Consider the following 14006-nt stretch of genomic DNA (forward strand, 5'->3'; position numbering starts at 1 on the left):
CAAAACTTAACCGATAACTCTTCGCAGCACAAAAGATCGTATCTCTTTATGTACAAAAAAGAAATAGATCTTAATCTAGAGACGATAAAGAGCATTTTCTATTAGCACACCATCGTCTTGCAGCTTGCGGACCAAAAGTGAACCAATAACTCGTTTACAGAACACAAAAGATCGTAAAGCCGATAATGGGTTCGCCTGAAATGAAACTGTATCGTCTGAGAATTAAGGTAGAGGTTAGATTGTGTGGGAGCGGAAGTAATTAAGTTTGTTTTCTTAAGGGGAGGTCGCGGACGCAGCGAGTGTTTGTGATGGGCCCGGGCTGTTTCTGAAGGTAACCCTAATGATCACTTTTTGTATTTGATGTACCTCCCAGTTACTTTGTTATAGAATATGAAGGAGGTGGAATGATTTGTTAATTATATCAGATTTAATAGAGCTTATTTATTATCACAATAATTATGTTAATCGACATTACGACCCGACAGACGTACAGAACACATAATAAACAGAATACTGATTTTTTATGAATATGTCAATATTATTTCAAGACTTCAAGAATTATTTCGTTAAATATGCACCCTGTTGTTATAATGAAATTGTTTCACAGCAGAACTGTCAAACCGCGCGTCAATAAACTCTCTCATAGAAAATAAGTCCATGCAAATTGATTATTCATTCAAAACTAAATAAAAACTATCTTATCTCTCAAGCTGGACTAAACTGCACTCTATGAAGTAAGCCCCGTTAAAATCCGTTCATTAGTTTAGGATTTCACTGGAAACAAACATCAGGACATATATTTTTTGTAACCATCATAAAATCATACTTTGTGTTTATTGTTGTATGTATACCTACTGTTGTAATTCCTATCCAATGGTGTTTTAATAAGCTTTGTCTTAATTTCAGTTGTTGAGAAGAATAGAACAGAAAAGCAAAGAACTAAAAATTATTTATAATAATTTAATTCCTTATATCGATCTTCATGTGTTCCGATAGACACATTCTGCAATAAATTACTAACTATACCATAACCTTGGATTATTTAAAGGTCTAACGGTGCCTTTTTCTGCAGTGAAGCAGTAATGTGTAGGCATTATTATGTTTCAGTATGAAGGGCTTCATAGCTAGTGAAATTACAGGGCAAATGAGTCTTAGCATCTTATGTCTCAAGGTGACGTAGAAGTAGAGTCTGAACAAATTCTAAGTATGATCTATAGGTCTCTGCCAAAGTTTTACCTTCCTTTCGATTTCAATATTCGCCACACATCTATGTGTTAGGTATACCAGAAGATTGCTATCTTATCTCGATGTTAACAATGGTGAAAGCTGTTCTGTCGGTCATGGATCATCTGACAATCGTCTAGATATGCCAAGCATAGAAAGTATTGCAAGTAATTATGATCTTCATGGTTTTAGAGAGCAAGGACGTTACGGCAATAGGTCGGTATATCTTGATTGCGCCTTAAGTCTTCTTCTTCGTCGTTACACTCTTGACAGAGCGGTGGTGGTCATCACGAAATGAAATCTTTTGGGGCAGATGTGATTCGCCCCATGAGAATTTTCCTTGCTGGCCGACAGTCTGGTGCACTCGTTCAATGGACCACCCACAGCAGACTTAATTTGGTCGGTCCATCGCATGTGCGGCCTTCCCCGTCCTCAGCGTCCTCAGAGGGCACCATCCCTCCTCTTTGCCCTGCACGACAAGCCGCTCAATGCACTTACTCTCGTGCCGGGAGACGTGTCCGAAAGACTTAAGAATGCGACTCTGTATTAACACCGAAAGGCGTTGTTTTATGCCAAGTTCTTGGAGAATGGAGTGCGAAACTCGGTCCATGAAACTCCCAGCAATCTCCTCCAGCACCACATCTCCAGAACCTCAATTTTCTTTTTCTCAGCTTGTCGCAACGTCCATGTTTCTGCAGTAAACAAAAATATGGGAAAAACAAGTGTTTGGACGAGCCGGATTTTCGTAGCTTTGTTTTGATTCCGTTCTTCCATATTTTTTTCAATTTGTCCATCGCAGTAAGAGTGCTGAAACACACGCGCTAGCACCAATGTCAACTCGCATATCGCCCTCTTGCATAAAACTCGTCTGTCTGAGCAGTCGTCACTCGTCCGTATAAAAATCTAAACTGTGTACTACAAGCAAATAACAACGCCTACCGAAAGCCTGATAAAGTCTTCTCTTCTTCACGTGCCCGCTATGTATAGGTATTCTTTTTCTTATGTTCCAAGTTTCCATTCGTCATATGTGAACCCAGCCTAATTATGACTTGATATACATTGGCGATATACCTACAATTTTTTTATGACAATAAGGAACGAGACGAAAATAATGTTCAGCTGATGGTTATTGATACGCACTGCCCTTTACAATACACTACCGCTCAAATTCTTGAAAAATTCAAAAATTCTGAGCGGCACTACAATTTCCCCAGGAATTTCACAAGTTACGGCGCCCTTCTGACCGAATGCTTATACATTACTGCTTCGCGGAAGAAATAGGTGCTAATATCCGCAAAACACACTATACACAACTAAATAAACAATGAGATACCATGTGAATAGTGCAGGAGCGCAGTAAAGAGCCTAGTGGGAGCTGTAATACCCCGACCTGTACAGGCACGACCTCATCACAACAAACACAAAAACATCACTCAAACCCAAACTCAATAATCCACAACTAAATTACCGACAACTAACATCCCCTCGCCACTCCGCCGCACGCAATTATACACCCTATACCACTACAAATGGCGCTCATATCTGTATAAACTTTAGGTATCACTGCATACTTAGCGAAGTTCAACTCTATAACAAGTAAATAAGGTTGAAAATTGTTTGGTAAGTAACATTTATCTCTTGATTTCGTTCAGTTTAGTGTACAACCAATTGCAAACTGACGTAAATACTAAAGCTGTGCAATTAAATAACAACCCCAATCCATTTGTAATAAGTTATATGTTTGCGTTTCAGTTGATGTAATTAACATTGTAACAGTGAACGATTTGTCACATGAGTGATGCGGGGACAGCCGCGACTTATCATTAGCTCCACCATCGAATAAGTCTTTCTAATAGACGCCCATAAGTTGAATGGTATTTGTAGCATTTCATATTTTTCGTGACAGACAAGTTGTGAGCGTTGCTGGCTTTTAAGGAGAGAGTGAGAACTTTAAGTGAGACACAAAGATAAACTTGTTATACCTACTACGCGCTTAAGTCGAGTTAGTAAATCTTTTATTGGGCGATGTATATGCTTTTACAATATGATCCCAGAAAATGTACAAAACAAATGTGTAACGAAATTTAAATAAAAAAAATTTTAACAAAAAAACAACCGATTTCAAAAACTCTATTCCAAAACCATAGATATGATATGCACTAAAAAGTATAAAATAATGACATATTTTTATACAATCTAATTAATTAATCTAATAATAGTTACAATTATTGTTATATTGCGAATCGGTGTCCTTCTCCGCGACCCGCTCTTTCCTCTCGCCTCCTCACGACTCAAGCACATCTCACTTATTACTATGTATGTAGTAACATACCAATCTTGGATGACACCGACTCCAAATATTACAATAATCGTAACTAGTATTAGATTGTATAAAAATACGTAATTATTTTTATACTTTTTAGTGTTTTGGAATAGAGTTTTTGAATTAGGTTGTTGTTTTGTTAATTTTTTTATTTTATGATTTTTAGTGAATTTGAATTACCTACACTAACTAACAATTTGTCTAAATATGTGTAGATATACAAAGATTTTCAATGCAGCAATGAACGTAAGTGCCTTGCAATTTGATTACAGACAGTTAGAAATTTTGCCACACCCTTACTGTAAGTCGTTAAGGAGTCCCAATGATCATCATACTCGACTACGACTATTACTTGACCATAACTATGTTATGGTGACTTAAATATCCGGATAGCATAAAAAAGATGCGACCGAGTATCATTAATTTGCTCCTAAGAATGGAAGAGTTCCCTTACTTTGTCATGGATTCCGTAATCAGAACCAAACCAAACTCTCACCAAACTATCCTTGAAGTATATTCTTTCCAATAACAAAACAATCGTCGAAATCGGTTGGTGCGATATTGAGTTATTCGTAAATTTATCATCCACTTTGCTATACGTATCTATGTATAACAAATTTAAGACTTGTGGTTTTGTCATGGATCAGGACCAAATCGAATTATCGAAAAGGTTATTATAACATAAACGATTTTCTTAATGATACCATGGACTAGGAATGAAGCGGATAGCTCAGCCTGTTTAATTATAAATGTTTATTGTACGATATTACATTGTAATCCATATTTTCAAAAAAAAAAGCCCACTGAGTTGCTTGCACCCGTTCTTCTCAGGTCTGAGGCAGTCTATTTTGTATGGGTGGTAGTTTTTGAATCCTATTTTGTATTTGAATCTGAATGATATATCGAACCGGAAGCAGTGAGACGAAGTACCTTCCAAAGTTTGGTGTTAAAGGTTAAACATTCCTGGAGAACAAAATCGTGTCTGGGAGGATTGTATTGGATCAAAATTATTGATAAAATTAGTAACTGTTATAGCTACGAAGTCCCCGAGGTCTATGGAATTCCAAACCCCATAACCATTAAGATAAAAACACCAATATCATTCTACAAATTCAATAAAAGTCAAACACGCGGCCGACTTATTGCGTATGTAGTCTTAGAGCCGACGAACATTTTAATTAAAGATTTTGAAATACGTTTAAGCGATCTTGGTAATACATTTTTAAGAATAAATTTTTGAATTGAGCTTACAATTCACTAAAATGTATTTATTTAAATGTATGCTTTAGCGTCTTCTTACTATAAAGCACATATTAAGTCAATGGAAGAAGACACATAATGGTCACCCAAGCTTACAACGTTAAAATTGTATGATCGTACCCGTTAAAATCAGTTTGTTTCTATTATTTCGTTCAGTGTGTAAATGATATGGTAGCTGTTGTTTACTAACCCGTTATTTCCGAATCAAGACGAGCGTAACTATAAAAAAGCCCATACATTCGTTTTAAGCGGTTTTGTTAAATAACTCAATTCTATACTAATATTATAAAGCTGCAGTGTTTGTTTGTTTGTTTGAACGCGCTAATCTCTGGTACTACTGGTCCGATTTGAATGATTCTTTCAGTGTTGGGTAGTCCATTTATCGAGGAAGGCTATAGGCTATTTTTTTTCAAAATTAGGGATCCGTAATAAAATTGCTATTTTGTAACACAAGGTGTAAAATCGAAAACCTATTTTTGCGTGCGCTGCAAAAACTATTGACAATAGAACAAAATGATGTACAGGCTATAATATAGGCAATATTTTATTACTTATAAAACTATCGCGTGAATTATACTTTATATGGCAAAACAACGTTTGCCGGGTCAGCTAGTACGTAATATTACTAAAAACATAACCGGCTTATTCGACAAAGGATTATAAGGAACTTAAATAACGCAAATCACAATTTTTAAAGGTAGAACAAAACCGAAAAACCGTTCTCTAGGTAAGTATGTACTTAGAATTTTTTCTATTTTAATGGCTTGATTTTTTATTTGTTTCCAATTTTTTGTCACCAATATTTATTTCTTGCTTAACAGCTAATGATTAATGGAAAATATTAGGATTTCAGACAAATTCTTGGGCATTATATTTGCACAGGTTCTTAAGACTGGTGTATTAATATTCATCATCTCTCCGCGCAATATGTATAAAGCCTGCGGCAGATTGTTTGCGCGAACTTAATATAGCGATGTTTGCCGTGAGAGAGCTATCAACGTGCACGCGCCCTTATTTACAAATCCCCCAGCGGCCGGGGCAGCTCGAACCAGCGACCCTCCGCTAAGCGCCTGTTTACATGCAAATCAAACGTTCATCATTGTTTGATAATAGTTTATTAATTTCTTGTCGTGCCTGACTGTTTGATTCACTTATTTCTACGTTTTATTAATTATTTGTTGTTATAAATATACAAATGATTTGATAATTAACAGACATGTTGGTCGTATGGTTTGTTTGCTGTGCGACAGTCGCTGTTCCCAGCTCTGCTGTGTCACCAGAATAAGAATAATAATGTTGGCAAGACCGACGGTATCTTGGCACTAAACTATCTAAGAAAGGCGTTCTAGATGGCGTCTCCATACATACTCTATTTACTCTTTCTGTATACTGTACCTTCATAGAAGAAACAAAACCCTAAGATAGAAGATATTATGTCAATATCAAGGCTAGAAATTTAAGAAAAGAGAAGCAGTCAGAGAATGACTATGCTATTAAAAATTAAGTTTTGTTTTTTAAGTTTATTTGACATTTGAAATTTGGCTCGACAACGTTAATTTTTTTAATAGGTTTAAGTATGAATTTGCCACTGTAACGTATTGACAGAGATATTAAAATGGTGAAGAACTGGTTGCTGCAGTACAGGAATTCTTAGATGTGCATGATATGGCATTCCTCTAGAAGCTCTTATAAGGAGACATTGCATACAGCGAACCTCTGAGTGAAATAAACTTGAACATCGCTAGCAGGTATCCAGTACATCCCATTGCAAAAATTGTTGATGTAAGTACCTCGCAGTAGAACGACTGCCCAGAATTTCTCTCCATTACATAGAATATGTTCCGAGTACAATCGAATCTGTTAAAGAAGTGGATATCTTTTTGGACTCAAGTTTAAACCTAAAAAAAAACTCACCACAAATCTCTGTAATTATTGATAAGTTTGTAGTCACTATCTTGTACTAATACTTATATCACCTTTTTTTTTGTAAAAATATGCATAACTGCCACAGCCTGTAACGCTATACTTGGCAACGTTCAGTTCCGTGGTCACGTGGTGTACTCAGTAGGGCGAAAATGTACTTCAAAATAAGCCACCGCCTGCAACTATATAAAGCGTTAAATCGGCCACAAGTAGGATATTATCACCATCATCTGGATGTGTGGCGGTCCTCGACAGTGCGGTTTTCAAGGAACTTTATTCCACGTACTACAAAGCTGTGGAATGAACTTCCTTGTGCGGTGTTTTCAGGGCGATACGACATGGGTACCTCCTGTCATTCCTTTGTTATTGCAAGAGAATGTGGGCCGCGGTGATCACTTAACACCAGGCTAATGCTCTTTTTGTCCTCCTTTTCATTAAAAAAATATTCATAAAAAACAATTGATTTGGTGTACTTCTAAATCTCCGTCATAGTTAAGAATAGATATTTAATATGATTCTACAATACAAAGTGATTGTACACGGAAAAGTTACAAAACGATCCTGAAACGATAAACAAAGCTTCAAAAGTAAATTAAAATGTACCGAAAACTTTTCTCATAACGAGACGGTTGCGCTGAAAAAACATGAAAATCAGCTACACTGTCGGAGGTAAATTAATTACGGGCAACACAAACGACGGCCGACTTAATTGAGCGCTTTTTATACTGCAATGTTGCCAGCTTCCTCCACTGTCTCCCCCATCCCCTCTTCCATCTCCCCCCACTCCCCCTCACAAGTACCGAGTCTCTCGATCAAAGTTTTTATTGTTTCTGGTTTTATCGACGGCTGCGGTGAACGTTCACTTCGACAGTTGTATCGGTCGGTCATTGTCAACAAAAAAACAACCGACCTTAAAAAACACTATTCCCAAACAATAGATATAATATGCACAAAAAAGTATTAAAATAATTGCGTATTTTTATACAATCTAATTAATTTATCTAATTCTAGTTACGATTATTGTTATTTTTGGAATCGGTGTCCTTCCACCCTGACTCACTCTCGACTCTCGCCTCCTCACGACTCAAGCACATCTCACCTATAACTATCATGGATGACACCGAATCCAAAAATTACAATAATCGTAACTAGAATTATATCTATTAATTAGATTGTATAAAAATACGCAACGCTTGGAATTGAAGATTATCTCATATCGTATCTCAGTCCTTGTTCCAGTTTTCGCTCCCGTTGCCAACATATTATGTGAATCTTATTTCAAGGATGATTGCTACAGTAAACTAAACCTACTATAGCTATTTATTGCTCATCGACGTGAATTTCAGTTTATCACAAATCCCGCGGGAACCATGGATTGTTCCGGGATAAAATAAAGCCTGCGTACTTTCCCAAGCTCTAGTCTATCGCTGTACCAAATTTCATCAAAATTGGTTCAGTAGCTCCGTCGTAACAGCGTAACAAACAAACTGACATTCACATATATAATATTAGTAGGGATTATGTTTCAAAATGTCTGTGCCGTTTACCTCTGAGGAGTTACCTCGTCAGGAGCGAACCTAGATCGCAGATGCATTTGATTTTGTTAATTTCACTGCTGAAAAGTTTCTGTATGTGAAGCTTATCCTGGTTATCAACGAGGTTTTGTTTTTCATATTGTCATCGGAATTGTGCCAATATGTAAAGTTTCAACTAATTCCGTTCAGGATAATAAATTACAAAGTTCAGTTGCAAGAATTGAGCAGATTAAAAAATTTAAGTTAAGTAAATGCTTAGGGACCTTCAAGGTTAGAACATAATCACAACTTAAAGACCGGCAACATATCTCTTGAGCCCTTGTGTTCCCATGAACATCCATTAGCGAAGACTCTTGCCTGTTTAACCATCTTATATAAAAAACTTCATAATATATTATCGTCGAATAACGAGTTCCAATTAATCTATTACTATTCTGTTAATATTTGAATTACCGAGTAAATAAAACACAGTAGGAATTAGTAGTGAGATCCAAATTGAGTCACATCAGTAGTGCCCCTCCTCAGGTATCAGTTTGAGTCCATGTAGGTGGCTATTTCAATGAATACGAGAATATTGTTAAGTAGCAAGTGTAGTTAATAGTTACTTTGTAGTCAAAAATATTTCAAATCATACAATAAACGTTTTTAATATCCGGAAAATTTGTCCACTTAGCCGGTTTCAATGTTAAATACATCGGAAAGTCAACACGACAAAATTGTCGCAATTCGTACTCATACTACGCAACAGTACTGCAGACACGTGACCGGCGCACGACCAATCCGCGTGCGACACGTGGCGATCTCTAATTGGCCGCGAGCGCACGCGGCATATGGCAACTGTATCAGGTTACACTGATGAATGAGGTTTAACTTATAGTTAGCCTGTCTCAAAGGAATTGGCTAATCATTAGCCACAAATCTGACAAGTATCAATTCCAAATTGTCACGATGACATGATCTCACTCCGTTCGACTTCGGTTTGACAAACGTAGGGCTTCACTTCATGTCCGTAAACATGCGTTATCTAGGCACTGTAGGCAAAGAGTGTCTGCTTCTAAATATTAAAAACCATTGATGGAGATCAAAACCCACCATCGTAAATGCTTTTACCATGAGATTATGTTGTTCACCGATGAAACATCACCTGCTCTTCAAGTGGGGCGACGTAGATATATTATACTTATGCAATCCTTACAGTAATACTTTGCCTAGTGATAATCTTCCATTTAAAAAAAACGATGTGGAATGAAAAAAATTTTAAACAATGGCGTAATCTCAACTGCTATATCCATATACAGTGGACATTCTTGTCAACTAACGGTTATCATGCTCTCACCTAGTTGGAAAGAAATAAAGATGCCAGTATCCCAGATTGCGCATCAACACGTAATCCGTGGTCAAGTGTATTTTGTCTCTTTTATACACAGCTATGAAGACAGTGACAAAAGACATTTGAGCTCAGTGTGCTTTTCAGAACTGTGAGAATAGCAGTACCTAATCCCTAGATGATCTAAAAGGCAAAGCCACATTGCTTTTGAAGAAGCTGGAGACAATAAATGAAATATGAGCGAGACCATTATTCAATCTGGCCCAAATTACATAGATTCTATATAAAGGCGCCTCCTTTCAAATTCAAATATTTTTATTCAAAATAGGATGTGACATCACTTATTGAAAGTCAAAAACTACCACCCATTCTAAAATGAATGCCTTAGACCTGAGAAGAACGGGCGCAACAAACTCAATATTGTACAATTAAACTTATTATTTAATAGCGTGAGGGCGGTCACTCCATTCCCAATCTGTTGTATCATTAAGAAAGTCATTTATGCTATAGTAACTTTTACCACACAAACGTTTTTTAACAATTCTTTTGAATAACGTAATACTTTTGTTTTGAATAATTCTGGGATCTTGTTGTAAAAGCATATACATCGCCCCACAAAAGACTTACTAACTCGACTTAGCCTAGTAGTAGGCATTATAGGTTTTTGTCTATTCCTGGTGTTAACATAGTTTTTTAGTTCAGTTCAGCCACAATGGAGTAGGTCTGGCGCCCACCAGTATCAGCTCTACCCACCGCGTGTAACTCAGAGCTGAATAAATTGTCATTGTTCATAGTGTATTCTGTTTGGTATCTGTATTCGGCTTGATCTCTTGACGTTCCGTAGAGAGGTCACTTCGTTGGATCTTCGGATGTGTGGTGCTTCATTATGTGATTTTCAATGAACTGTAATTACCGTATCACAAAACTGTGGAATGAATTTCCATACGCCGCATTTCCAGGTCGATACGACATTTCTATTAAATATTTATTTAAAATGTTGTTTATATAGTAACACACACTTAAACTTTAGGAAGCTTATGTGTGTGAAGCCGCTTAAAATTAAATTACATAATATTTAAATATAAAAGAACAATTATTTTCAATTACAGTTATTACAACATAGATCTTTTTTTATACATTTTAGTATTGAAATCAATAAAAAACAAAGAAAATATAATTTTCTTCTATACGTTAACCATTACAAATTAGTTGTCGACTGTTAACCGATGATAAATTATATTAATGAAGGATTTTTTAAAAAGATTTTTTTACGATTACTTATATTTATTTTTATTTAGACATAGATATTGCCAAGCTTGTAGCCCTATGGATATCATTATCCATGGTACAATAAAAATTGTATTACGATAGGGAAAATAACTGTTTCCTTATTAATAACTAGCTGACCTGACAGACGTTGTTCTGTCAATAAACGGTTCGAGAGATATGGTAAATGCGTGGGTGGGATCGTGACACGACAAACTATATGTAAACCTTCCTTGAGCTTCAACGAATCTATTACAAAAGATTTCATTGAGGTCGGTCGAATAGTTTGGGAGTTATCAGTGAACATACAAACATACATTCCCTTTTATATTAATTATAATATAATTTTTTATCGTAAATTATCTCCAAATTAGTAACCATAATGAATATCTAATTACTATTAATGAGTATATTGGCAGCGAAAACACAAACACAAACTACAATCATTAACGAACAAATTAAATCCGTCGTAAACTAATTAAAACACTGCCGCCCGCACTGGCCCGAGCTCGACTCATTGTAAACACAACAATTAAACCCCAATATATATTAAAGAAAGATCTATAATTGCTTGTTTTGGGTTTGGTAAATGTGACGTTATTAATTTGATCTTTAATTTTTTTTTTGTACTTTTAGACTTTGATTAATTTTATTTGGCCATTTCAAATAATTCGAAGTTCTTATTACGGATGTATTAAGAATTATTTGTGAGACTTGCATTGACGTACTATAAACAACTACTGTCCCATTTGCCTATTAAAAGGTCTTCAAAAATATCCGAGCGGCGTTGTATAAACGTATACATTAACTTATTAAATTAAAACATTCATTCAAATTAACACCTTATTTCGTGACAATAGTATTGAAACTCTATTGTATATGCTCATAAGAAGCTCATCGATTATGGTGCGTAGGTAATGTCTCTTTCGCACATCTCGTCGGCGATGTATTTTATCTTAGCAAAATGATTAAAAACGTCAAACTAGTTACATAATATTGTTGATTAAAGTTATTTACCTGAAATACGACACTCCAACCTTTATAAGTTTGAATATGCTGTTATTAGGACAGTTTTTCTCTAAGTAGGTACTTATTATTGCGTGGCGTTGTATTCAAAGCGCGGTCAAAACCCAACTGAACAAAAACTCTGCTTATAGACGGTAGAGTTTTGTTTCAGACAATTTTTGAGCGTGATTGTGAGTCTAGCTGTTTATTGTACATCAATGGGGACTTGTTATAAAACTGTGTTATATCGTGACAATACAACAATTTTACATAATTAAACATTAGTTGTAAAGTTTTTTTGATAGTTTGATTATAGATATAGATTATAGATAGATAGATATCTATGGATTAAAATATATGAATATACATAATGTTTGATGTAGGTACCTACTTATTACACAGGGTCGAACACCTGCAATAAACTAATCGTGTGATAGTTCGTATCCTTATGTCAAAAAATATTCGATGGAAATTAAATGTCCAAAAATAACTTAACACCAAATATTTTGTGTATAAAACCAAGATTCGTTAATTATATAACGTGAGAGAAATATAAGTGATGGTTGATGAGGTAATTATTAATCGGTGATAATGAGCTTAGCGGTCACAACCCCTCTCCCCCCCACCTCAAGCAGGAGGTGGGTGCAGTTTCGTCAACTGCTTAATTAGTTTACTAAATTATATAGTGAACACTGTCTTGTGCTGATATATGTAAGCCTGGGTTAACGTAATAATAGGTACCTATGTACTCAGAGACAATTCAACCTAACTTGTCTGTGTATCTGGTTATGTTATGTTTATATTTCATAAGTAAACCCTAAATCGTTCTAAGAGTTCCAATAGTCGATGTAAATGGCAAACGGTCTTCGGGTAAACCTGTAGGTAAAGGTTTTCCGCAGGGTTCTATGCTCGGTCCTGTCTTGTTTCTTATACATAGATATTAACGATTTACCGTTTGTGGTAGATCATAGCCATGAGATTGTATTATTTGCTGATGATACTTTACTTATTTTTAAAGTGAAGCGACGCACACGTCGCGACGTGCAGATATTAATGACTAGGTAAAAAATGCAGCCTCAAAAATAGTGCGTTAGCTTGAAACGAATAATTTGCACGTAAACAGTAGAAAAACTTTTTGCCCTTAATAGTGATTTTCATTATTATAAAACTAGAAATAAGGGATTGCTTGTAACTAATTCTAGAAGGCTTCATAAGATACTTAATAGCTTTAAGGGTAACTAATAAGAACTTTTATAATAAAGTCCCACTCACTGTTTTGGCATTATCTATAAATAGCTGAATATCTAAGTGATCGCCTGGGACTAGATTATGATTATTTTAAAGCAAATGAAATGACGGTACAATATTGTATATTTCATTATATAGAGTGCAAAAAAATAATGATGGGAGAGCTTCTTTTCTCTCAGGTCACCATTTGTTTCCGAAGCGGTAGTAGTACATTAGAAATTGAATCATAAACAATTCTAAAGGAATCAATTATGAGAAAATAAATGCAATTATGCATTCATCATCAGCTAAAAACACAAGACATTTAGTCAACATTTTACATAACATATAAGTGATCACCACGAATCATTAAACAGCGTCACCGACATAAACACCGCATTTTCAAGGTCTTAAAATAATATCCATCAATAATCAACGGAGATTTCGTATAATCATTTTATGTTTGTAATTTTCAACTTATATAGCAATATTCAAGGAAAGATCTGGTGACACTTCAAAGACTAGGCTCCGTCTTAAATCGCTCATTCACTCGTTCGAGAGCTCTTACTTGAATGTTACCTTCAATACAATGTACAAACAGTGAACACAATCAGTTGAAATCAAAGCTTAACATGCCGATATTATCCTACCATTAACAAAAAGTACCCCCAGTGTACAATAACACCATTTAACCGTAACAAACTTAAAAACCTAATCCTTATTAAGATTTAATAAAGTTCAAAATTATATTGCTATGGCTCAATATATATTGGTCGTTGAAAGCTTCAAAATTCGCAGTTCTAATTCTCCTTAACATATAATTAAGGTGCACGTCAAAGATATTGCGCAATTTGATTAATAACAAGAAATAAATCTTGAAATGTTGAGCATAAGGTTGAAAGTGTAACGGAGCGGG

General features: G+C 35.5%; 1 protein-coding gene across 1 annotated transcript in view; it reads right to left on the minus strand.

Annotated features, from left to right (window-relative positions):
- The window catches only part of LOC126970184 (retinal homeobox protein Rx1-like), a 57918-nt gene that overhangs the window by 9731 nt on the left and 34181 nt on the right, over window positions 1-14006 (minus strand). The gene's annotated exons all lie outside the window — the stretch shown is intronic.

Source organism: Leptidea sinapis, chromosome 1, assembly GCF_905404315.1.
Source record: "Leptidea sinapis chromosome 1, ilLepSina1.1, whole genome shotgun sequence".
Lineage (NCBI taxonomy): Eukaryota > Metazoa > Arthropoda > Insecta > Lepidoptera > Pieridae > Leptidea > Leptidea sinapis.